A 25,873-nucleotide genomic window follows, 5' to 3' on the forward strand; every position below is an offset into this window, starting at 1 on the left:
TCTGGGCTATTTAGTGTCTACACTTTATATCCCTCATGTCCATCCCATATCCCCTGACACATGTACACATGTTTACAGACAGATTTCTGGGTTATCAGAAGCTTCTACACTTAATAAATGCACTTGTTTTCAGAACAGTGAAGGAAACCAGATGGTTTCCAATCAGTGTTGAAAGGACATAATGTTAAGTTGAATTCTTATAATTTAACACTATAGATGATTAGAGGGTACATGTTTAAAAAGCTAACTTGTTGCCAATGATCCTTGTTTTGTAAGCTTATTTAAACACATGGTGCAGTAAAAAGAACAAAAGTTTGAAAACTAATTGTAAAAACTCAAACCAATTAGTAATGGAGAATCCATGTTTCATTTTCTACCATACTTTTTACTAGAGCTTCTAGATGTAGCTAGTAAAATGGAAATAGTATAATAATTTATTTTTCCACCTCCATGCCTTTGAGGAAATTGTGATTCATGGATCAAAACCTGCAGAGGAAGAAAAGTTGTTGGCAAATGCTTAATCTATTTAGAAGTAATCCATGGCAATACGATGATGTGTGTTTAAACATGTCTTTCCCTCTGAAGGACACTTTTATATACATCTGATCTAGGTCTAGATCATATCATATATATCATATATACAATATGCATATCCAGATCTAGATCATATTATAAGTCCCAATATACACAAAGATAAGTTAGTGATATATAGATGATTAGACAAAACAGATAGATACATATACACATAGATACACAGAATAAAAACACATACGTGCTTTTTTAAAAAAATATAATCAATTCTCTTATATATGTGTACTGGAAGTGTGTGTAGTGAAACAAATAAATGAATTTTATTTCTATAGGGTTAAAACCTAATTCTGAATAATGAGACAAATTAGTCGCCCCAATCCTTGAAAGCCAAGCCACTCACTCATTAAAGCTTCCTACTGGAATTTGACGGGATTACATCAAACAAAGAGATGTTTGCCATAATTTCAATTAATTTAAATAATTAATTAGTGTCTCTGTGCTGACAAAATACCATCAGCACTCAGGAATCCAATAGCACTGGTCTTTGTACAATGGCTTTGAAGGATGGATCACATGTCAATATAGAAGCATACCTAAAAACAATTGCATGTAGCTTTGACTCAATGAGAAACTGCATGAAATGTAAACAATAAATTAGGGTGGATAAATTGCTGAGAGCCATCTCCAGAAAGGAATACAAATAAAACAGAATATTTTTTTTCTGAAAATGGACAGAATCAGGGCAAAATATAGATTTTTGAAACTTATAAAATGATTTTGGAAAAATAATTTAGTGGAATGTATATACACACAAACACAGGAAGAGTGTGACTATAAAGTAATGAGACCTATTTAACCAATCTCACATACGAATGCTTTTCCATCCAGATGTTATAAATTGAAAACTATAAATTTTCCTATGGACTGTTATGGCACCTATCCATAAACAGGCATTTTTTTATATTGACTTGGCTATAAAGGATGTTGACTTGCTCTACCTCCTGCTTTCAAATGGAGCAATTATGAGTTTTCCAGTCAAGCTTAAAATAGGTCACACTGAAAGTTTAATGAGATTTCTTCCCATGAAGAACTTCTCCCTCAAGACTTCAATGCCACTTTTCTAACCAAAGTACAAGAACTATTCTTTTACCCAGATATTTGGATTCATTTTCTCAATAAATCAATTATCCAGATGTTTTCCTCCATGTGAAGTGAAATATCTGGATGCTGCTATATTTTTAATGCTTCACATCACATAAGCAAAGCATTTCTAGTGATAAGTGTATGGATATAGATTGTGAGGCTAATATGGTTTTTAAAAACCTTTGGATTTTCTTCCCTCAAGCAAAGCTTTAACATTTCTGAAATTCAGTTAATTTGAACTTTATGAAAATCCTTGAAATTTGACTTTTACCTGAGGAGAATGAGTCTCTATTTTGAGTCATTTGCTTCTGGGTAAATTTCAAGACAGTATCACTGGCAAATCTAACACAAGGAAGTCATATGCAACCACCTATAATTTATTCAGGAAGTCTGGTATTTAAACAATTTGAAATTCATGTCTACCATCAGATAATCAGATAATTTGGCAAGTTTACTATCTTCTGAAGTACTTCCCAAAGTAATTGTAGTATTTATAATCAAGAAGAGATTTTACTATGTTTGCTTTTTTTTCTATCCCCAAAATGAGGGTATTTTGCATTGATAAGTGGAAACCTCTCATAATTTCTTATTTCTTTTCAACTATTTGGTTTGAGCATAGGTACCAAACTTTTAAAATTCCAGTTATTGTTGTATATTTTAAAATTTTATTGATTTTACTGCTACGAGCCTTTCTATGTGTTTCTTTACTAAAGGCAGAGATGTCATATGTTAAAAATGATCCAGGAAAGAACAAGAATTTAGTTCTGTGTGAAATGCTCACTGAAGACCACTGGCCATCACTGTGGTATTTGCTTCTATTCCATTTGATCATTTTTTCTAATTTTTGTTTTGGAAAAATATGGATGTTTTAGAAGAAGGATGGGTTATTATCAAGAAATTGGTCAGATATATATACTCAGCAAATGTCAGTAACCCAACAAGGGCTGTACTTCTTCAGTGACCCAGGAGTCCTCATGAAAGGTGCAAAGCAATCTAGAGATGTATCAGTGAAGATAGACAAGGAAATCTTTCTTCTTTAAATAGGAAAACCAGTTGATTAATTATTAAAGGGGCCAATGATTTTGGTCTAAGCTTTCAATCACATTAGCCATATATGGTCTGAAAATCAGTCCAAGTAGTAATGTCCAAAAGGCCCTGGACTGTTTCCTGGCACACATTAGTAACCACAAGCATTGTGCAATTAAACCAGAATTAATATTGGTATAGGCTTGGGTAATACACATTATTGCTTCCTTCATGGTTTAAATCTTAGATTCATTATTTGCTCACTGTGTGGCCTTATTCAACGACTACACTTCTCTGTAGTTCACTTTCATCATCTATAAAGTAAATTCAATTCTGCTAAAAGAATTCAATGAGAGAATTTTTTTTCAGTGCTTTAGTGACTATGATATAATACAATCTTTCTACAGACTATTAATATGACAAGCAAATAACTGCTGTAGAAACCTAAGTCATCTCATCTCATGGCACTCAAGATTCCTCAATAGCCCCCCATTACTTTAAGACTGAAAGCTAAAGTCCTTAAAATGGCCCACAAGATCCTACGCAATCTGTCCTCATTCTTGGTCTACTATTTCTTTTATCTTGATTTCCTGCAATACTTTTCCAGCTCAAACTACTCCAGACATCCTGTGTTCTTGATTCTTCACAAACATTATAGCCATGCTTCTGCCTCAGGGACCTTGCATTATCTATTCCCCTCCATGGGATAATCTTCCTCCAAATGGCCACATAGTCCATTTCCTCTCTTTCTTCAACTCTTGGCTCAGTTGTCACCTTTTCAATGCAGCTTCATTTAAAAGGGCAGACTTGGGGTTCCTATTGTGGCTCAGCAGAACAAACCCAACTAGTGTCCATGAGGATTCAGGTTCGATCCCTGGGCTTGCTCAGTGGGTTAAGGATCTGGTGTGCTGAGAGCTGTGGGGGTTCTATAGGTGGTTCTGATCTGGTGTGGCTGTGGCTGTGGTGTGGCATAGGCCAGCAGCCATAGCTCTGATTTGACCCCTAGCCTTGGAACTTCTATATGCCGTACCTACAGCCCAAATAAAATAAAATAATAAAATAAAATAAAATAAAAAGGACAGACTCGCCCATACTCATCTTGATTCCCTTTATCCTATTCTATTTGTTTCTATAATACCTGAACTCTCCAACATATGTAATTGATTATATTTATAATCTATATTTCCCCACTTGAATGTTAAATCATTAAATTAGTTTTTTTTTTCTTTTTTTTCTTGTCAGCTTTGTTTACTAATTCATCCTTCACACCTGGAACATTCCTCAGTGTAAAGTAAGTACTCAAAAAATTTGATGAATGAATAAATAATGAATAAGTGGTAGTGAGTTTTTGAATTATTATTTGGCTTATTTTACCTTCTTATGACTTGGTTCATTGCCACCTCCTCTACCATTTTTTTTTTCCCAGGCTGTGGCATATGGTAGGTTAATCATTCTTCCCAAGTTGGAGCAGGCTGGTCAGGAGTCCAGGCAGCCTCCAGCTACCTTGGAACATAATCAGTCCCCGTTTGTCTGCATTTACAAAATAGCTGCACAGCAGTATGCCTTTGAGTGAGTATTCATGAGATCCCTAAAGAACACTGCTTTCTTTGTCTCACTGCAGGAAAAAAAAAATTCTCAACAAAACTCAGGCTTGCCAAGTGCCACAATTTCCCTCCTTCTCATGCCCTGTCATATAAAGTCAGTTCAAGATCCACTTTTCAGCCACAGCTGACAGGGCCCAGGTCCCTATGTATCTACCAGACCTTGTGACCATTGCCTGTGAGTAGAGCTTCTGATGGACCAGGTCCAGCTTAACTGCTAATGAGAAGAGTCACATCGCAGTCACAAGAAAATGCTCCAGATGTGTCTGGACATGCAAAACATGCTGGAGCATGGCATAAATAGTGAAGACTTTAAAGACGTTCTCTTCAATAAAATGTATATAATTTACCTCTCTCCTCCTCTTTATCCCATAAATACAAAGAGTATAAATTAGGTTGAAGGAGATGACAGATGGTCTCAGAGAAAAAAATGTGAACAGTTCTCTGTTTTCATTTGGGCAAACAAGATGAGGGAAGCTCACACCACAGCATATGAAGGACAGGTATGGTTGCTAAAGAATGATTTACAATATTTTAATAAGCTTCTTTGGGATTAAAAATTAGATGGCTGTGCATGGAATTGACATAGCTCTGCTCTTAAATAAAACTGAAGAATAAGCAAACACCTTACCCAGCAACTGCATTGGAAAAGATACCTCCCTAGGTTACCACATTACCAAGTTTAAAACCTTGGAAGAGAACATGACTATGTGTGAATAACAATAGATGAAATTAGTCCAATAGGATGATGTGTAGGTGGGGATATAAGCAAGCATAAGATAGGTACAGCTCAGTGATTGGCATGTCAAGTTTGTGACTAAATAGCACACTGAACTCATTCATTATTGCAAACTCTTTATTAAACTTCCTCTGTGGGTGGTACTGTGGTACTGTGTTAAACTTGGGGAAAATGGTGAAGAAAACAACCTTTGTCAGTAAGAAAGTCACAGCTACATGTGGGAAAAAAAAAAACAAGGAATGTAATGATTTACCATAAAAAGTTGATTCTTGAGCCTCCTGGGTCCACTTACATGCATATTTTTTTTTTGCATAGTAAATACTATAGTAGTACATGATCTGCATTGGTTGAATCCATGGATGCCAAACCCTGGATATAGCAGAACCCAAAGACAGAAGCCCAACTATAAGTTGATTGAATTTTTGACTGTGTGGAGAGTTGACACCTCTAACCCTTCCTCCCTCCATCCCTCGTGGTTGTTGAAGGTTCAACCCTAATGTGCTTCTGGTCAGTGACAAGGTAAGTAAGTCTATGAGTCTTAAGGGAATATAAAGAGCAACTGGGGGCACCAATCTCAAGTGGGAAGGTGAGCGTGGTAAATATTTCCAAGAGGTTGTTACAGGTCAATAAAAACTTGAGAAATGCCTAAACCAGCTTTAAGTAGGTGGAGAAGAGATTGATGGGAGAGGCTGTGATTTAAAAAAGGAATTTGAGCAAAGGGATGAGGGCAAGAAAGGGTAGGCTAGAAGGTATGCATAAGGGACAAGAGCTGGCAGCAGACTGTGGGAGATTTTCTCTGGCATCCTAAAGATTATAAATTTTGTATGATGAGCTTCTAAGAGAATTTACACAAGGAAAGACGTGACTATTAACGTTTCAGAAAATACCACTGCCAATACCGAAAATTCAAGCAACTGGATGGATGATGGCTTAATTCACTGCAAAAGAGAACTAAAAAGAGATTACTTCCGAGGGGATGGCAAGTAGAGGCAAGTTGATGCTGCATTCATTTAGGGTTATGTTGAGTTTAAGTACTCAGGGGAATGTTTAGTAGAGTTGGAGAGGGAGAGTTTGAGCTCGAGAGAGAGAGAAAAACATGAGAAAGATATTTGGGATCATGATGCACTTCCTTACAGCACACCTGGTCTCTTGACCCATTCTTTATTTCCTGTATTCCACTACTAGAAATAAAATCCATGAGGACAAGGACTTTAGTTGCTTATTTCTGGATTCTCAGCATCTAGAACCATGTCTGAATCATAGTGGGTACTCAAGGCTTATTTTCTGAAAAGATTAATTATTCAGAATTGTAGTTGAAGAAGATATGTTGGGCCAAGATCACATTTTTATCTGGAGTGGAAATGAAAAAGGACACAGATTGAAATTCTAAGTCAAACATTGAGTGAGCACCAAGGGATCAGAAGAGTTAGGAGATATGGCAGACAGCAATGAAAGAGATTGTGGCTACAATAGATAACTCCCTATTAATCCTTATTAATTGAATGAATATACTGCTGAAAGAGAAAATGATGAAAGAAGTGAATGTACCAGGGTCAGAATCAGGAAGAATAGGAGCTTTTTTGTTGTTGTTGTCTTTTTGCCTTTTCTAGGGCCACTCCTGCAGCATATGGAGGTTCCCAGGCTAGGGGTCGAATTGGAGCTGTAGCTACCAGCATACACCAGAGCCACAGCAGCACAGGATCCATCCGAGCCGCTTCTGCAACCCACACCCAAGCTCACGGCAATGCCGGATCTTCAACCCGCTGAGCGAGGCCAGAGACCGAACCCGTAACCTCATGGTTCCTAGTCGGATTCGTTAGCCACTGCGCCACGACGGGGAATAGGCTTTTTTGTGTGTAGGAAGGGGGATCATCTATGTCTTTGTCTTACTCCTTCCAGGTAATCATGGCTTGATTCCTGCATACATTTGTTCTTTTCTAGACAGTCAGAGGCCAATGGCTTTTTGAGCCCTGATCTCCCTTCTCCTAAACTCATGCCTTTGGTGTCCTTCTCTCCTTATATTAAATCAGATGATGTGGACACACATCTGTTTCTACTTTCCCTCTCCTCCAGCTTAATCTTTTCAGTTCCATTTGGCTCCACAAGGCTTTGCATCACTCATTTTATTTCACTTACATGTGACCATCCTCAGCTCTAGCAAGACAAACTCACCCACACTCTGCTGGCCTCCCTATCCCACTTCTGAGTATTGGATGGATTATCTGAAACTTCTAGGCAACCTTTGTTGTTGTTTTGCAATCAAACCTGCTCCCTGTCCCTTGTAAAGACACATGAAAGTCTCGCCCTCCTTTATGAAGTTCTCAAAGACTCCTCACAAAACACTCACCCAGTGGTATAGCTCTGCTGTTTTTATGAGTGGATTAACTCCAAATCGTTTTTCCATGGAGACACCCAGGACTATGACATTTACTAGCAGATATATTCCTCAGGGGTTCACCTGGGAATGCTGATCATTTTCTCCAACACATGCAATAACTCCTCCCTTTTTCTCCCACTCATCATGGATGTGAATAAGATTATGCTCTGGAGATCACACTAAATTATCTTTCATTAAATAATTTCATAAGCTTCAACATAACTATTAGTAACAAATACTTTACAAAAACCACACCAACAGTTTGGACTATTTTTAAAGAGAGACAACTGAATTCTGTATGGCTGTAGACTATAGCCTAACTCCAATCTTTCTAACAATGAGAGGCTTTAGACAAGATTTCCTGCAATGAGATAATTTAGACTCAATTTATCACCCATCTCAGAATAGCAATTCAAAGTTTACGCCTTGTTCTTGACTGAAGTACAGTGTGGATAACGTTGATTTATTATTAACATTAGAGAAGTGTTACTAGTTGGCTATTATTGCATAATAAATTACTCTAAGACACAGGCATTTACATTCTTTTTTCTGTTGTCTTGTTCATTTTCTGTGGATCAGGAGGAAGCCAGGAACAAGTCAGGGTTGTAGGTAAGGTGAGATTTGGGGTAAGATGTCAACTGGGACTATGGTCATCTAAAGAGCTGATAGGGGCTTAAGATGTGCTTCAAAGTGGCTCGCTCTCATGTGTGGTGAGTTGAGCTTCCTAGCGGTAAAAGGCCTCAGTCCCTCATAGTGTGGACCTCCCTATAAGACAGCTGGAGTTCCTGGAAGGCAGATACCTCAATGCCTTTTATGTTAAGCCTGAGGTCATGCTTCATCATTTCTGCAATATTTCACTAGTGTGGTCTTATTAGATTGCTCTTATTCAATGTGGAAGAGGATTCCACAAAGGCATCAGTACCAGGACATGAGAACTCCTGGGGGATCCTCTGGACTGTCACAGCCAAAGTTTTAGAGAACTGATATAAGAGGGACCACATGGATGCAGACACAGTATCCCTGTGTTTTTAAATATTTTTAGACTATGTGTTCCTTTATATGCTTTTCCTGCTGGGGTTTTTCTTATAATAAAGATGCCTTGTTTATTTCAAGCTCTTGATCCTCTCACAATACTTAGTGCCTTTACTACAGTTAAGCTCAATAAGGAGTTATTGATAATAATAAGGGAAGTATACTTATTGGCAGACATATTTTTTAGATTTGTTTTTAAATATTTTAGGGAGAGTTAAAAGTCCAGATTGGTTTTCACTTCAGCCAAGTCAGTAGGCTATATTTACTCCAAATGCTCATGCATGATTTCAAGGCATAATGGATATTGCAGAGATTTTTTAGTCCTCCTCCAAAAAAACTGGAACCCCCACTGGGATGGGGATAGCAGATGTGTAGTCCTGACATGAGGGACTGTGCTGTGTTTCTGGATTAGATGTTCATTAAAGGAAGTAGTGTAGATGAGCTGTATACTCAGGATTTGCCACTAATGCTTTCCAGACCCACAGGAATCTTGTCCACTTGTTTTTCTCCACTAAACTTAAGAGATCTTAAAAACTGTCCTGAGATGTCTGAGATCAGTTCTGAATCTCATCAATGCAGAGATTTTTTGTCATTTAATTTTCTAACTGACTTGAAGCAGAAGAATGGCCTCACAAGACCCTGTTGGAACATCTTGTAATGTGGGTTCATTTGCCTGAACAGATGTTATCCAGAAGCTGGCTGCAAGCACCTCAGAGCAGGGTTCAGCATTACCCCCACTCCCACACCATCTTAGTGACACTGTACTGTAACAGGCCAGCAAGGACTCAGAGCCCAGGGGCAAATCATTTAATGCCTCCATGTCTCTGTTGCTCCCTGCCTTGTAAAAGTAGAGAGATGATGGCTGACATGTCTTGCAGAACTCTTGTGACAAATGGATAATAAAAATCCAAGGAAAAGCACTCTATAAATATAAAATAGTACTATATGATGCATGCTATGACATGATGATATGGTCTAAGGGGCTTAAATTAAATGCTCTCAGGATAATTAGTGGGTTTTGGCAATGTCCTCAATGTCATTAAGATCTGAGTAACTATGTCTTCAAGAAATATATTCTGTGGCTGACTCAGGTGCAAGACACTTGCAGCTTATCAGGAGTCACCTGATCACTTTTTCTGTGGCAGGATGATTGTCGTTTGATAGGGTTAGGTTGCATGGTGCTGGACCAATGCAGTCACACTGATAGATTTGGGTCCTGATATCCTTTCACTCTGTTCACTTGACTTCCTCTCAATTCTGTTTTGTGAATAGTGACACTTTGGATGTACCTATTAGAGAAGACTATTGGCTCTCAACCAGAATGTTTTCTAAACTCTTCCATATACAAGGTAAGTCTTGGGTGACTTGCTTAAGTACCTCCCCAACCCCCCATAAGCAAGGCCAGATTTAATGACTGAAGATATCAGAAAAATTTCTATCAAGGAAGCAGAATGGAGTTGAGAGTCTACAATCATACTTGATTTTATAACAGTTTAACCTTTTCTTATAAACACATTTTTTGATAACACATCTTTGAAAAATTGGAATTTACTTCATTCTGAAGGGTTGGAAGAGGATTAGGAAAATGGGAAAGAATTATTCTACAATAAGAGGAAATTGTTTGAAAAGTAGCCCAGTAGCATGGAAGGACATCAGAATTAGAATCCCTATTTTGACAACTATTAACTGTCCTAAATGGACAAGTGGCTTATCATTCCAATTCCATTGATAAGAAAAATGAGACTAAATATTAACATCTACCTGTGTATGAGGATTGAGATAAATTTCTGTCTCTTTTGAGCATTTTGAGGTCAGCACTGGATTAGGGTTGTTAAAAAAATTACATAGTCCTATCTAAATGTGTGATTAAAATTTTTCAGAGGTATATTTCATAGTATTTGCACTGAGATAAGAATGTATTTTATATAGATCCTTGATCATATTTTTCTTTCTTTTAAACTTGTTCTGCCTCATTTTCTCTGTAATAATAACTGTAATTATATCCATTTCTCATTACAAAGCTGCTCCTTTTTCTTTCTTGACATTATCCCCTCATTGACTAATAATGGTGAAACTCTCCTTGAGATTATTTATACCATTCAGGAGAGTGCAAAGGAATGTCATATACAGTCTGCTTTGTATGCATTATTCTAGTTTTCTTGCATACAAAATAAATTAGCCTTTGTAGTATAATCTAAGTCCCTCTTTATACACGTGTTAGCTTCTGAGGAACAAGTCAAAGCCACCCTAATTTTAACCAACGCTTTATCATCATCTGTACTTAAATATCTGGGGAAATTTTACCATTCCCTTTCTCTCTTTCCTCCCCTTAACCTTTCCAGTTACTACTAGAATACATTTTTAATCCCTTTTTCTTCTTTTTCTTCTCATTCTGGAGTCCTCAGGAGAGATGCTAAAAGGAAAATATTCCATTTACAGTCTAGCTTTTCATGGTTAAAATTAAAATTTTTCATTTGGAGTTCCCGTCGTGGCGCAGTGGTTAACGAATCCGACTAGGAACCATGAGGTTGTGGGTTCAGTCCCTGCCCTTGCTCAGTGGGTTAACGATCCAGCGTTGCCGTGAGCTGTGGTGTAGGTTGCAGACACGGCTCGGACCCTGCGTTGCTGTGGCTCTGGCGTAGGCCGGCAGCTACAGCTCCGATTAGACCCCTAGACTGGAAACCTCCATATGCCGTAGGAGCGGCCCAAGAAATAGCAAAAAAAAAAAAAAAATTTCATTAAAGGAAGAAGTATAGAATATTATTCAGACTTCTAGGCCTTTGGAGAGTGAGTTTGTGAAAAAAGAAATGACTTTTATATTTGCTTATAGATAAATAACCATGTGTCTGTAATCAATAGAGATCCTCTCTTATGTAATTTGTCTTTTTTTTTTATGCATAGCCTGTGAAAGATGATCTTGTGTTTCCTGACACATTTTCAAGTAAATGATTTTATAAGAATGCTCCTGTATTCCTCCATTCTTTTATCAAATTGCACATCAGTTTGGCATGTCTCTCTTATATTTCAACCTTTCCTTTATTTGAGGTAATTGTCTAGTTCATGTAAAAATATTTACTTTGGTTGTTTTAATTACTTCAATGGGAAAGAAACTCTAATGTACAATGATCTTTTTCTATATCCCTTACAAACTCAAAATCACTCCAGTGCTATGAAAACTTTCCTCTACCTAGCTCACATCCCTTCCCCACTCTATGCCACGGTCCTCTAGCTTACTAAATATACTTATATCACAGCACTCCTTTTTAGCCTATATTGTAACTATGTCTTTCTAATCTGCTTTCCATTGTAACCATGAATTCTTTGAGGACACAATATCTTATTTTATCAACTCTATTTCTAGCATATAAGCTATAATTAGTTCCATAAATATTATTGTATAAATACCAGTATTAAAGTATACATACCAGTTAATTTTTAGTTATACTCAAAGATAAAAGTTTTATTTAATGCTACCATTGTATTTACTCAATCTCATTTATTTTTCGTTTATTTGTAAATAAGTTTATCAACAAAAGAACTGACAAGAAACGAGTCCTTCCTTAGACTAAGACCCACAGTTTAGAATCAGTTTCACTGTATAGTTTTTTTTTTTATTCAAAACATTTGTTCCTGTGTTATTTAATAGTCTTCCCAAAGGAATCTATGAATTAAATATTGATTTATCGAATTTCTATTTATTCATCTTTAAGATACTCTTTAAATCCCAGGAACTAATCTTGGTGAAAATTAATTGATTACATCCAAAACATTATAAAAGCCTACCGCTTGAAGCACCTTAAATTTCATCTAACTTTTTAAAAAATTGCTGATAAAACTTATTTGGGTTGATCAATGCTAACACACACAGGAAATATAGGTAGAACATTAGTTTACTTCATTCACTCTAAAGAGAAGATGCGGAAATAAACTGGAAGATGTGGAAATAGACTGGAACACATCTGAATTCTCAGAACTGAGTTCATGTTTACAAGCCTGAGAAGGCTGAACCACAGTGTGATTTAGTGATGATATATTAATCTAGATAACAATTAAATCTCCCGAGTCACTTATCATACTGAAAGTTTATTTCTGGTTCACAATAATCTGATGCATTTGGCAGAGGTTTTCTCCATTTCAGGATCTGATCCAACATCTATCCTCCAGCATGGATATGACAGTGTAAACAAACTGTATAGATGGCCTACCAGCTATTAATCACCTTGGACCAAGATTATAAATATCATTTTTGGGTCCCTGTATTTGGCTAAAATCAGTCATATGGGCCTGCCAGGTTTTACCCTAGCCAGTCTCTACCAAGTTATCCATTCTGGTCACAACACATAGTAAGTGCATCATTTTCCTGTGTACTTAAAAGACAGACCTCTCTTCAAAGAGTCAACACAAATACCCACCCAGTCTCTTCATCCGGTTCAAAAAGCAGGGTCACTAAGTGTGCCCAGCAAGGAGAAAGGGACCAGAACTGGGAATTCACTAGTAATCTTTTACCATAGTTTGTTTTGATCATGTAATCTACACTGAATGCGTTCCATGATCAAAACACTGTATTAGGTGGCAAATCAACATTTTATACATAGAAATTCAATTATCTGTAGAGGCTCAAAACAAAGAACAAACAAAACTAACCATGGCATTACTTTTTAAATCAGTTCTCATAAGACATGTCAGTATTGTTGGTTCATACCCTTAGAAGGACTAGATATAGCCAATCAAGATTTAATATTTGTTGTTAGGACCTTTGGCTTGCTTAAATGTTTTTTTTTTTTAATAAAAAATAAGTGTGCATTTTTGAGAATTTAGAGAAGTATAAGGTCATTTCACTAGCCATGAAATGATCCCTGTCTCTCCCTATTCAAGGGCTGATGTCCAAAATATGAGAATGGAAGATGCACAATTAAAATTCATACCTTTTTAAAGGGAGGCTTTGAAAAAATAAAATTAGCCTAAAAATAGTATGCTACATGATTTTGCTTCCATTCTCTTTCCATTGGATCCTCATAATATCTGTATAAAATCACAGGCTACAAAATGTATCCAAAGATGGCCCTCCAGCCATGCTTGTTTCAGGTTTATCTCCTCTGAGCTCTTTGAAAGTGAGTAACGTGGTTAACAACGGGACATTTCCAAGCTTACATTAGACTGAAACCTGGACTCAAATCAATTAACAAAATTAGCTATATAATAGAGTTAGAAATAATGATTATAGGGCCATTTGACACCTCTTTAGGAAAACAATTGCTATCAGCCCAAATCCATCACTTAGAACTTCTCTGAGAATAACATGTAACACCAAAAAAACTCAATCTGAGTTTTTAGTCTAATATTTGGTTATTTAAGGCAGAAATTACTTATTTATTTAGCTTTCTAGGGAACACCTGGGGCATATTGAGGTTTCCAGGCTAGAGCTGGAATCTGAGCTACAGCTGCTGGTCTACACCACAGCTCATGACAACACTGGATCCCCAAACAACTGAGAGAGGCCAGGGATTGAACCTGTATCCTCATGGATACTAGTCTGATTCACTTCTGCTGCACCAAACAGGAACTCCACAAAGTATATTTTTAAATGTAAAAAAGTTTCCAGTATTAACTTGAGAAACTGCTTAGTTAGCTCAGGTGACTACAGTGGCCTTTTATATAACTCAGGAAAATTTGTTTTCTGTCACTGCCTTTATTTACATGGAAAGAGGAATTCTTATAGAATAATTTTTAATTTTTGTAGCATAATTGGGAAAACATACAGGGCCTAATTTCCAAGAGCACTTTGAAAATGAAAATAAATTAATGTAGTAATTTATGCTTTGTCTCATTCTACAGGAAAAAAATATCAAATAAAAATGGGTATGGAAAAGGTTATGCCAGAAACATTCTGAAAAAATATTCAGGATCAAAAAGGTGGGAAAATGAGGATAAAAGTAAAATATGATACGCCCAGGGATTATGTTACTGGACCATCACAGCCTCCAATTTGTACCTATTCTTTGAAGCCAGAAAAAGAAATAAACATATTAAGTTATTGCATATAAATAAATTAATTCAGAAAGAAAGAAAGAAAGAAAGAAAGAAAGAAAGAAAGAAAGAAAGAAAGAAAGAAAGAAAGAAAAGAAAAGAAAAGAAAAAGAATGAAAGAAAGAGGGAAATAAAGGAAAAAGAAAACCAGTTTTCTCAGTCTTCAAGTATTTTCTGGAACTGACAACTGGAAAAAATTTCTCCCATGCATCTACATGCAGAAGGATTGGATTAAGGGATTTTGACACTTCTTGGTAATAAATGTGATGTTAAGTTTTCTATGACTTCTTCTTTTCATGTTTCATGATTATGGTTATAATGTCTTATGATGCCCTGTAATCCATTTATTTAACACCCATTGGTTGCATATACAATTAGGGATTGGTGTTAAGGGAGAAATGGTGAATGACACACTGTCCCTGCCCTTATGATGTTCACAGCCTAGTAGAAATACAGGCAACTAAGTCCCTATGATGGAAGAAGCCAATCAAAGAGGGCAAAGGAAAAGAGTGGTGATGGGACGTATCTTCTAAGCTTTGGCGCAAAACCTGAAAAGGTTCTGAGGAGAGAAAGTCAAGGCCATTCTAGGAACTGCAGGTATGCACACTGCATGGTGGTGGTTAGGGGTGTAGGCATGGAGAACGGATGGAGATAAGACTGGGATGTGAGCATGTAATGAGATTATGAAAGCTCTTATAAATTCTGAGGACTCTGGCCTTTTCTTGAGGACAGTGAGCCAAAGTGAAATTTAATGAAAGTAATTCTTTGACGTATAAGAAATAAAAATAAAATGAAAAACAAAACAAATCAAAAAGACATCACCACCACAACACTGAGCTTCTGCCATGCCTTTTAAGAAAAGAAAATGCTTATAGGAGTTCTCTGTTGTGGCTCAGCAGGTAAAGAACCTGACTAGTATCCATGAGGATGAGGGTTCAATCCCTGGCCTCACTCATGGGTGAAGGATCTGGTGTTGCTCTGAGCTGTGGTGTAGGTTGCAGATGCCCCTAGGATCTGGCATTGCCATGACTGGCGTAGGCTGGCAGCTACAGCTCCAATTGGATCTCTAGACTGGGAACTTCCATATGTTGCAGATGTGACCCTAAAAAGAGAGAGAGAGAGAGAGAGAGAGAGAGAGAGAGAGAGAGAGAGAAATGCTTATAAAGTGCCAGTGGTGCAGGGAAATTTAATGCACATTTCATGTAATGACATGTCCTTAAATGAGCAGTTGGTTCTTACTCCAGGATAGATTTGATTGCAAGGGACACAGCCAGGTCCCTTGCAGTCTTGAGTCTCTTACAGCAGATACACACTCTACCTTCCTAGCGCAGGTCACATGTTCAGGGATGGTTGCTCATATCGGCAACAGCAGTAAAAATGCTGGTCCAGAAGCATCTTTTTCTCTTCATGACTTATGGTGATGTCAGATGCTTCATGTCTTCTGCCTTCCAGTGCATGAAGATGGTTCTCTGCTATTAAACTTAAAACAACAGCTTTACAAATTCTCCACAAGTTCTTTGTCATTGCTACATCCTCAAAGAACTAAGGAGAGAACTTTGCCCTCTTTAGAAGATGTGGACCTAGAAACTTCTCTGTGTGTCAAGAGAAAGGGAAAATGTATTCCTTCTAAATGTGAAGGAAATGTATTCCTTCTTTGCCTTTTCCAACAAAGCACCCAGGTCTCCTTGACATGGCAACAGCATCCTTGCCCAGATATATCCGCCCACAAGAGACCTCTCTTTTGGAGAGATGGAATTTAATTTCTTACCTAATGAAAAATTAAAATACTTAAGTAATAACATCCAGTAAAGTTGACTGCTATCTGATACTGCTCAGAAACAGGACAATTATGCTTCACCTCAGGTGGCTGATAAAGCCACTTGCAATTTCAGGCATTATCTAACAATATCCTTGCCTGTATCTAAATGCACTGTTATGATCATTAACCATAAAGAGAATGGGGTGTGTGTATGGAGGAAAAAGTTTTAATTATGCAATTTAATGATATAACAGCACAGCCTTGCTACTGCCATTTCTACAAATTCATACCTAGTAACAAACATGCTGCACATCCATAGTTGGTACCTCTCTGCATGGATTCTAATTTAAAGTCTGAAAAACCTTATAATTATCACTTCAAGAGGGCTTTGGAGTACAACTGCTATCAAGATGTATTAAAATGAAAGTAAAAACATACTAAGGGGCCAGAGCGAGGATTGTAAAGTGTTGGGCAATGGAACTGCATCGGGGATTTCAGTACTTGAATTATTCACTGATTACCTATTTTGGTAGCTTTCTTTTATAGACACTGTTACTGAAAACATCTTAACTTCTTTTTTGGCTGATAGAGTTTGGAGAAGGAGTCATCTTTAATAAGGTGGTTATGGGTATTAAAGAGAACAGGAAATCGTGTAGAAGCACTTAATGTTGAAACCGGTAAGCATGGTTTAAACCCTCCCACAATCCCCTCAAGGACCTTGTAAATCATCAGATTTGACAATATCTCTCCAGGACAAAGGATTTTTGAATACACACTGTCCCACAGATACGCGAAATTAAGCTATTTGGCTCATGTAGAATAATTGCAAGCAACAAAGCCATTCATGTTCATCTTAGAAAAGGCAAACGTAGAAGATGTCATTTTACTCCACCATCTGCCAAATATGTCAAAAAGAAATTGGGATTTGATTTATTGGTCTTTGTTGCTCCAGTGGGCAAACTGCCTCCAAGAGGTAAAAAATACCAAAGAAGTAAGTTTTCCCTCAATATAAGATTTTTATTTTTTAACTTGAGTCTGTGACAACGATTTTTCATAAAAATTTTAGAAAAAAGTTTTCTGTGCTGGGGAGGAAGTTGCATAGAACACCTGTATGGCCCCTTCTCATTCTATAGAGTTCACATTGCCTGGAATGGCCAGGGGACAAAGGGAAGGGGTAGTGTTCAAAGTCTACTGCCAGGCTTAAGTCTATTTCATTGCAATGGATGGGTCTTTGAAGGATAGTAAACCTGACTTTCTCCTCTGTATGGCTGCTCCCTCCTCCCACTCCACACCCTACTAATGGTTTCCAATGGCAGAAGTCCAAGATAGAGTAATCCTGTTTGTTTGATGACTAAACATCCTTTTATGCCTGAAGGATCAACTCTAACAGTCAAACAAACTGAATTAGTGCCTAATGCTGAAACCAGAGCACTCTCTGGACTTTAAAGAGTGGCCCAAATCACCAATATTCCCAGCTTGATTGGTGTCTCCTCAGAGGAGAAATCACTTTGTTTGATTTTAGTTCATTATGACAAACTTTTGGGGATATAATTGACCAAAAGGGCACTGAATTTAAAATGCATGTTGAGGTTCTTGGGTAGCACAAATCCTAACAAAGAGTGTACACAGAGACCACGAACTGACATATGTTTCTGGCTTCCTGCAAGCAAATGTTTTGATTTGACTTGATTTGCATTTGGGGTAAGTGAAGTTGAAAAACAGATGAAAGTGTAAGTTGTTTGGGAAAAAAAAAAGGAAATAAGTCTGATGTGATTTTACCTAGTGTAAATTAGCTCTTTAGGGAGAATCATTTAGTGTTATTTATTTGTCTTGCTCATAACCTAGCTAGAGTTTACAGTGGCCAAGATAATGTAATTTCGTGAAATCTCCCTTACACTATGAGAAAACCTTTCATTTGTTCAGATTGCTGTGCCTCACTATAGAGATGAGATAACCTTCTCTCAGGAAAAGTGACACTGCAGGGAAGGCTTGACCTTAAAAGGGATTCTGTTGCTGCTATTTATTACGAGGAATTGATACCAGACTCATTGGTTATCTGTAGGTCTAGTAGATGAAATCAAAATATGCACCAAAATTAAAGGAGAGAGGATAAGAGGAAGCCATCGACAGATAATTTATGCTTCATAATGTGGTTTTGGACCACCCCTTTTATGACATAATCCTAATATAGAGATTACTGATTTATAAAGTGGCAACGTGTTGAATGGTATCCCTTTCCTCGCTCTTAGGTGCTTTGCAAATTCCAGTAACTCTAACTTTAACTGACATTTTGAATAATGAAGACCATGTAGACAGGAATAATGTTATGATGATTATTAGCATAATCAAACCAATATTCAAGGAAGATTTGTGTTTTGGATATCAGACTTTAATTATTATTCTCCTTAATATGGATACACCAATGTGTAGAAGAGTATCCTACATCATTTCTTGCTGCAGACTCAGCACTTCATCATGATTAGCAATGGTGAAACTCCAACTGACTCTGTCCTAAATTAATCTGAAATTCTTATTGAAATGGAAAACAGTGCTTAATAGTCCTCTTCTGATTCTCTTGACAAGAGTACAGCATGATGGGAAGCCCTGTTTTCATCACAGTAGCTCTCAATGTTACATCCTAACAATATTATGTCACGTATTATGTTTGGAATATATTTTCTTTCAATAACCTCAACTCTCACTCTGTGGTGAACGAACACAGTATCCAAAACAAAGCAGTTCTGTTTTTTGTTTGTCTCCTGTGTCCTGATCTGCATAATTTGTTTATTTTTAAAAAAGAGGCAGGTAAAAAATTAAATCAGAATAATTTGTCTATAAGCATCACATTCACCCATAATATATGGATTCTTAAATTCCAACCCAACATTTGTCTTTAATTAAGAAGAAAGAATACATATGTTATATTACCAGATCAAGTTAATCTTTCCATTTTTTCTTTGTTGCTATTGTTTTTGGTTTGTTCTCAGCTGGGCCTGTGGCATGTGGAAGTTCCCAAGCCAGGAGATCCAGCCACAGCAGTGGTAACACTGGATCCTTAACCCGCTGTGCCACAAGAGAACTCCAATCTTTCTGTTTTTAATTTATCCCCATCCACTTTGGAATAAATGTTATTCTCTATTCATCTGATATCAAATTAATTGCACAAATCTGAAGACTTACTAAAAATTCTTTGACTTGGGAGAGTGAGATAGGGAAGTCATAGAATGATGGAAGGCAAAGGAGTGAAATTCTGATCAATGCTTTTGTCTCTTTAAACTACCAAATATTTATTCTAAGTACCTAGGATTGTTAAACAATTATGAATATCATTTGATTATCACCACTTGTAATAGAAGCCAAACTCTGAATTACATCAATCCCTTTTCAATTTATATATTTTCTTTATTATCTTACAGACAGCTTGAGCACAGATGGGTGTGTCTGGTTGAAAAATATCATTTGTCCACTTAGATTCGAGAGTTAATGGAACCATAGGCTACTAGTTGTCTTGATTTTAAAAAGTTTTTTCTAATAACTTTTAAAATAACCTTATTCTAAAAATGAATCTGTTAAGTTCATGTTAATTTTAACCATCAGTTGAAATTCCGATATCAAGTTTCCAATAAGTGATTCCTCACATTCTTTATGCAACCTGCAATGCCACTTAAATTTTGGTTGTTGCAAAATTCTGTGTATTTGGACACCAGAAATGTCCTCAAATCTTTCAGATGATCAACCAAAACAGGACAGGATTTTTAAATTATGACCTGACATTTCAAATATAATACAGTAACACTATAATCCTAATCAAATAATCACTAATCATACATATTGAATATAAACAAAGAATTTTAGAAATTTAAGAACACCTCTAGCAAAGACTTCACACCCAAGTCATAATCTATTTGTTTTCAGAGACTTAAGAATAAAATTGTTTATCTTCCTTACCTAAGATGGCTAAATACAGTTGGGAGTAAAAATATATTCAAGCTTGTTCACTAAGTAAAATAACAATCTTACTCTGAAAAGTCCCATACTTTGCTTTGAGAAGTTTTCTGATAAAATAAATCAACCAGGTGAATGGGTCAAACTGTTGCCTGGACTCTGAAGGAATAGTCATAGTAAAGAAAGGATGGCCTGATTTGTTTCTTTTCCTTAATCAGTTTGATTAACCTGAAGACAGGTGTTATTGCTAGAAGAAAATTTCTTAAACTAGATTCTCAAAATAGATACAGCTTATCGTTTTGTTTATTTTTATTGTTGTTTTGTGTTTTAAAAGCAGTACCCCCAGCAAGGGCAGACATTTTCAGATTCCAACTCATGTGCTACATTACTGCACCCCATTTCCCTTCCTTCCAGGCCATACATCCTCATTTTCATTTCCTGAGCCTACCTAAAGGGGAGAAGAGAGAAACAGAGGTTGAAAGAAAAAAAGAGTCATGTGCATAGATGGGCAGATGCTTGTGAGAAATACAGATTAAAAAGTGCATGATTTGGGGAGTTCCAGTTGTGGTGCAGCAGAAACAAATCTGACTAGTATCCATGAGGGTGCAGGTTTGATCCCTAGCTTTGCTCAGAGGGTCAAGAAACTGGTGCTGCCATGAGCTATGGTGTAGGTTACATACACTGCTTGGATCCCACGTTGCTGTGGCTGTGGCTGTGGCGTGGGCCCGGCAGCTAAACTCGGATTCAGCCCCTAGCCTGGGAACTTCCATATGCCCTGCACCTGTGGCCTTAAGAAAAGTCTATGAATTTTATTTTCCAGGGCAGGTCATGAAAGAGAGAGTGTACTTCTACTCAATAAATAGACCACAAGGCAGTCATGGTTTGTGAGGGAAACAGAAGAAATGGGGAAAGAAACTTTAGATGTTGTTTATATGGTGAAGAAATTCAAGAATGTTCTTTATTTTAAAATTACCTTTTTAACTATTGAATCATGTTTCTGGAATGTGATGCAGAGATTAAAATAATGGAATATCATTTATTGGCATTACAATTGTAAAAGACCTGATAATGTCTATTTTTTAGTAAATTCAAAGCTCATTTGTTAGATAGCACAGCTCTTATTTTTTAAAGGAATGGTTTATATTGTATATTATAATTGCTTGGTTTTCTTTCATAATTTTACGTTTTGTTTTTTAATACCTTGAACAACATCTTATACATTATGTTAAATAATTGCATACTCCTTCACGTTTTAACTTTTTTATGAGAAAATTAAAAATGGTACAGATGTCAGTGAGTCATCTTTATTGCTATTAAAAAGTACAAAAAAGCTTAACTCAATTCCATTCATTTGTATAAAATAAAAGATGAAGCCATTTCTTGTTTCTTTGGTCCTCATCCAAAGATTTTCTATCAGAAATATTTTTTTAAAAAAACTCATATACTGTATCTTCTATCATTTTACAAAATTTATATCTGTTCAAATTAAATAAACAGGTATATATTGTATCTATCTAGTGTGTGTATATATATATATATAAAACAATATTCTGGATACTGTTATGGTTATAGGAAAAGTACATTTTCAGCAAGTACTATATCTTTTTCAAAAGTAGACCACTTAAAAGGAGAGGTTAGGTGATCCTTTGCATTTCATATAAGCTCTGTTAGTTGTGGTTTGTTACATGTGTCAAGACTATAAATTGCTTTGGAGTATTAATGCATGTATATATGGATATATTCATTTATATATTATAACTATAATATATATGTAGAGATCTATACTCATGTGTATATATCTTTATATGTGATAAATGTATTTTATATATAAAGATATATACCTGTATGTGTGTGTGTGTATATATATATATGACTTTAATGTAATATTGAAAAGTAACACTTTTAAAAAGACTTTAAATTAAAGACTTTAAATTTGTAAGAATCTGCACTGTAAAACTGTTATTAGTTTAACAGGTGCTCATCTGCATAAATTGGATAAAACAAATGTCTTGATCTGACATGTTTATTTCATAGAAGCAGGTCTAATAATTGAGCTGTGCAAACTTAGAAGCTTAGAACCATTTGGTTTATTCTATTTACTTTCTGTCCTTTCCAGTTTGACACTGTCCGTCATCTAAATGAAAAGTTCTATTGTAATTATCTTCTTTTTAAGATATCCTGGCATCTTAGAAGCATGCTTCACAAGAAAGTTTTTGATTACTATTTGTTTCAAATATCAGCTCCTATATAAAGAGTATGCTCCATGATTGAAATGAATTAAGCCACAATTGTCCTTGTCTTTCATGTTTTGGTAAAGCCATAGGATCAAACACCTTGGAGATTTCCTTAGACAATAGTTTATGTTTCCTTAGACAATAGTTGTTTCTCGGCATTTTTAGTATCTGAAGTGTGCAAAGAAGTATCTGAACCAAGTGCAAAGAAAATCAAGGGCAACTGAAGAAGTAAGCTAAAAAAAAAAATAAAAGTTGAGTTTAAAGACACCTGAAATTGCCAATAAAAAGTGAAAATATCAGTCATCTATACTTTTGAGTAATGCTAAATATAAGTCAGTCTGTCACTAAGTGGATTGACAGTCAATTAAATTATTGAACATTAAGTGATCACTAGATGTTCGTAAATGTGGATATGTGATATTATGTAAACATGTAATATACTTTCCACTTAAATAGATTAGAGTTTGGCAATTATTCTTTGTATTGCTACACTTTCTACTAATTTCACTGCATTGAATGTAAAGTGCTTTAGTGCCATTCTTTAAGAGGGTCTCAGTTAAAAACTGTACTTATAGGAGTTCCTGTCGTGGCACAGTGGTTAACGAATCCGACTAGGAACCATGAGGTTGCGGGTTCGGTCTCTGCCCTTGCTCAGTGGGTTAACGATCCGCCATTGCCGTGAGCTGTGGTGTAGCTTGCAGACGCGGCTCGGATCCCGCGTTGCTGTGGCTCTGGTGTAGGCCAGTGGCTACAGCTCCGATTCGGCCCCTAGCCTGGGAACCTCCATATGCCGTGGGAGCGGCCCAAGAAATAGCAAAAAGACAAAAAAAAACAAAAACAACAACAACAACAACAAAAAAAAAACTGTACTTACAAATTTATTTCAGAGGACTTTTAAAGTGGCTTTCAAACTACTGACAAACATCTTAGCTTTCTGTTCCTTCTCATCGCTACTCCATGTCACCTGGATTAAACTTGTAAATTTATAACAGGACTGACAAAAAGTCATCACTCTAGTTTTTTTGTTTTCTTTTTAAGTACTCTATGAAGGTATTAACTGGTATAAGTGAACTATGATTTTAAAATCCTATTTAGTCATTAGCTCTGTTTGATGCTGAGTAATAATTTTAAACAAATTTTGTACTTTTTAATCCACTATTTTTGCATTGATTAAATAATTTGAAGAGGAATGAAAATTTATTTATGCACCATGAGGGTTAAATTATAAATGAAATAATAATAAGAGAATACTTGGAATTGATAGGATATTGACTGAATTAGTAAAAATGAACCGTTTTTTTAAAAAAATAACAGAACAAATTTCAAGACCATGTGTTCATAATGTCCATACAAATAGTTCTAGGGGAGTGTGAGTGTGTGAGAGAGGAGGGGGATAGAGAGAAGGCTAAACCATTTGTAGACCATATAAGGGGAATAGTTTAAAACTAAAATTTTCAAGAGTTCCCATCATGGCTTAGCAGAAATGAATCTACCATCCATGAGGACACAGTTTTGATTCCTGGCCTTCCTCAGTGGGTTAAGGATCTGGTGAGCTGTGGTGTGGGTTGCAGATAAAGCTCAGACCCCATGTTGCTGTGTGCTGTGGTGTAGACCAGCAGCCTCAGCTCCAATTTGACCCCTAGGCTGGAAACCTCTGTATGCCACAGATCCAGCTCTAAAAAGACAAAACAAACAAACAAAATCAACTAAAATTTTCATTTGTTCACCAGTGTCTTGATATACATGGTTATAAGCATGCATTTCTATTTTCTGTGTTTACCTTTGATCAGTACATGTCCAGAAGATAAATGTGAAATTCATTTCAGTGTTTGGTTTCCTGGCAAAATGTCTCTATCATCTCTGCCAGGCCACAGTGAATGTTCCCTAGGGATCATTGTACCTGTTATTGGCTGAATTGCACCCCTTCCTCCACATTCATAGGCTGAAGTATGAACTCCCAATATCTCAGAATGTGACTCTATTGGAGATAGATTTGGAGTTAGAATATTTACAGCGGTAATTAAATTAAATGAGGTCTCTAGGGTGAGTTCCAATCCAATATGACTAGTGTCTCTATAAGACAAGGAAATTAGGAAACAGATACACAGAGGGGAGAGACCTTATAAAGACGCAGGGAGGAGAAAATGGTTATTTCTAAGCCAACGAGAGAGGGCTCCAAAGTAACCCTGACTATACGTTGGTCTTTGGACTTCTAGCCTTCAGAATTGTGAGAAAACAAATTTCTATGGTTGAAGCCACCCTATCCGGTACTTTGTGATGGAAGCTTTAGCAAACTAGTATAGTACCAATTCCAAATCTTAACCAAGGCCGGTGGACCTGGGCAGGAAAAGAAGAGTAGAATCTTTAAAAAATCATCCCTATGGCCTAAGTTTTTCTGAGAGTTAAGATATGAATAATTATTTTTCTTCTCCATTTATTTTACATCTTCCCTATGTACTATGCTGAAATAGTAAACCTAAGTAAGGATCTCTATTGCTTCTAAAGCATTCATCTACTTGAATACTAAGGTCTTGATATTGTCCACGGAGTTAGAAATGTCCTGATATTGATTACTCTGCACCACTGAAGCTTCAAAGGTTGGAATAATGTTTAATATAATGATTTCCCCACCCCAGCTCTGCTATAATGCAGAAGAAATAGGAATACCTGCCACGAAATCAAAGGAAGGCATTGATTTATACTCTGGGAAGAATGAATTGAAAATTGAATAAAGACAAGAGAAAATAAAATTTCCTAGACCAAGAACAAATGGAAATTGATTTAATTTACAAAAAGAAATCACCTCTTTGAGTAGTCAAGCAAAGCATTAGGATCTTGCTGACTACCAGGAAAGGACAAATTAGAATTAGAAGAACCTATGAGTACGTAGCCTCCGAATTGACCATAGTACTTTTCTGGTAAATTTCCTATTTTACACAAAACATTATGTAACATTTCAGGGAATCACAATGTTTCCACCAGTAAAGTATAATGATATTAAAATATTTTCCTTGCCTTTTAAAGAAAGATTAAATTATATTCTATCTTGCAGGCATGCAACCCATGTATTTTTGATAGTGGTACTTGAAACATAGGGGCATTTCCGCTGTCCATGGTTTTCCTAATAACTTTTGACTCCCTTTAAATAAATTTTATTTTTAGAGCCATGGAGGTGAATCTTGAGACAGTGAGAGATGGGGAAAGGTCATAGACAGGGGATAGACTTCTTGCTAGAATAGGGCTGACCCCAAGCAACACTTTTAGATTGACAAGAAAGGGTCAGAGCAACCTGGCTGTCTACTGACTGTAAAAAAGTGACAACACTGGAGGCTAAAGAATAAATTTATATTTAAATGCTCTCTGTTCTGAAGAATTATGTGACAGAATTGGAAGGAAAGTATAGTACATAAAAATCCTGATGACTTGAACTTTTAAAATCTCATCTTGGAGAAAAATGGC

The 25,873-nt window shown here is 36.4% G+C and overlaps 2 long non-coding RNA genes across 4 annotated transcripts in view; both read left to right on the forward strand.

Moving 5' to 3' along the window:
• Positions 1-14,483, forward strand: part of LOC125136270 (uncharacterized) — a 94,836-nt gene extending 80,353 nt beyond the window's left edge. For 2 of the 3 annotated variants that reach the window (XR_007137142.1, XR_007137144.1), the window contains exons 2-6: positions 3,943-3,991; positions 4,127-4,804; positions 5,356-5,559; positions 9,722-9,798; positions 14,285-14,483. This is a non-coding gene — a long non-coding RNA (uncharacterized LOC125136270). The remainder of the gene's footprint in view (positions 1-3,942; positions 3,992-4,126; positions 4,805-5,355; positions 5,560-9,721; positions 9,799-14,284) is intronic. The other variant, XR_007137143.1, reaches the window with a different exon arrangement.
• A 106-nt stretch (positions 14,484-14,589) lies between these two features.
• Positions 14,590-17,181, forward strand: LOC125136118 (uncharacterized). Its single transcript, XR_007137119.1, has 3 exons — positions 14,590-14,730; positions 14,917-15,073; positions 16,769-17,181. It is a non-coding gene; the product is annotated as an uncharacterized LOC125136118 (long non-coding RNA).
• The last annotated feature ends 8,692 nt before the right edge of the window (positions 17,182-25,873 follow it).

This window comes from Phacochoerus africanus, chromosome 9 (genome assembly GCF_016906955.1).
Source record: "Phacochoerus africanus isolate WHEZ1 chromosome 9, ROS_Pafr_v1, whole genome shotgun sequence".
In the NCBI taxonomy this organism is placed as follows: domain Eukaryota; kingdom Metazoa; phylum Chordata; class Mammalia; order Artiodactyla; family Suidae; genus Phacochoerus; species Phacochoerus africanus.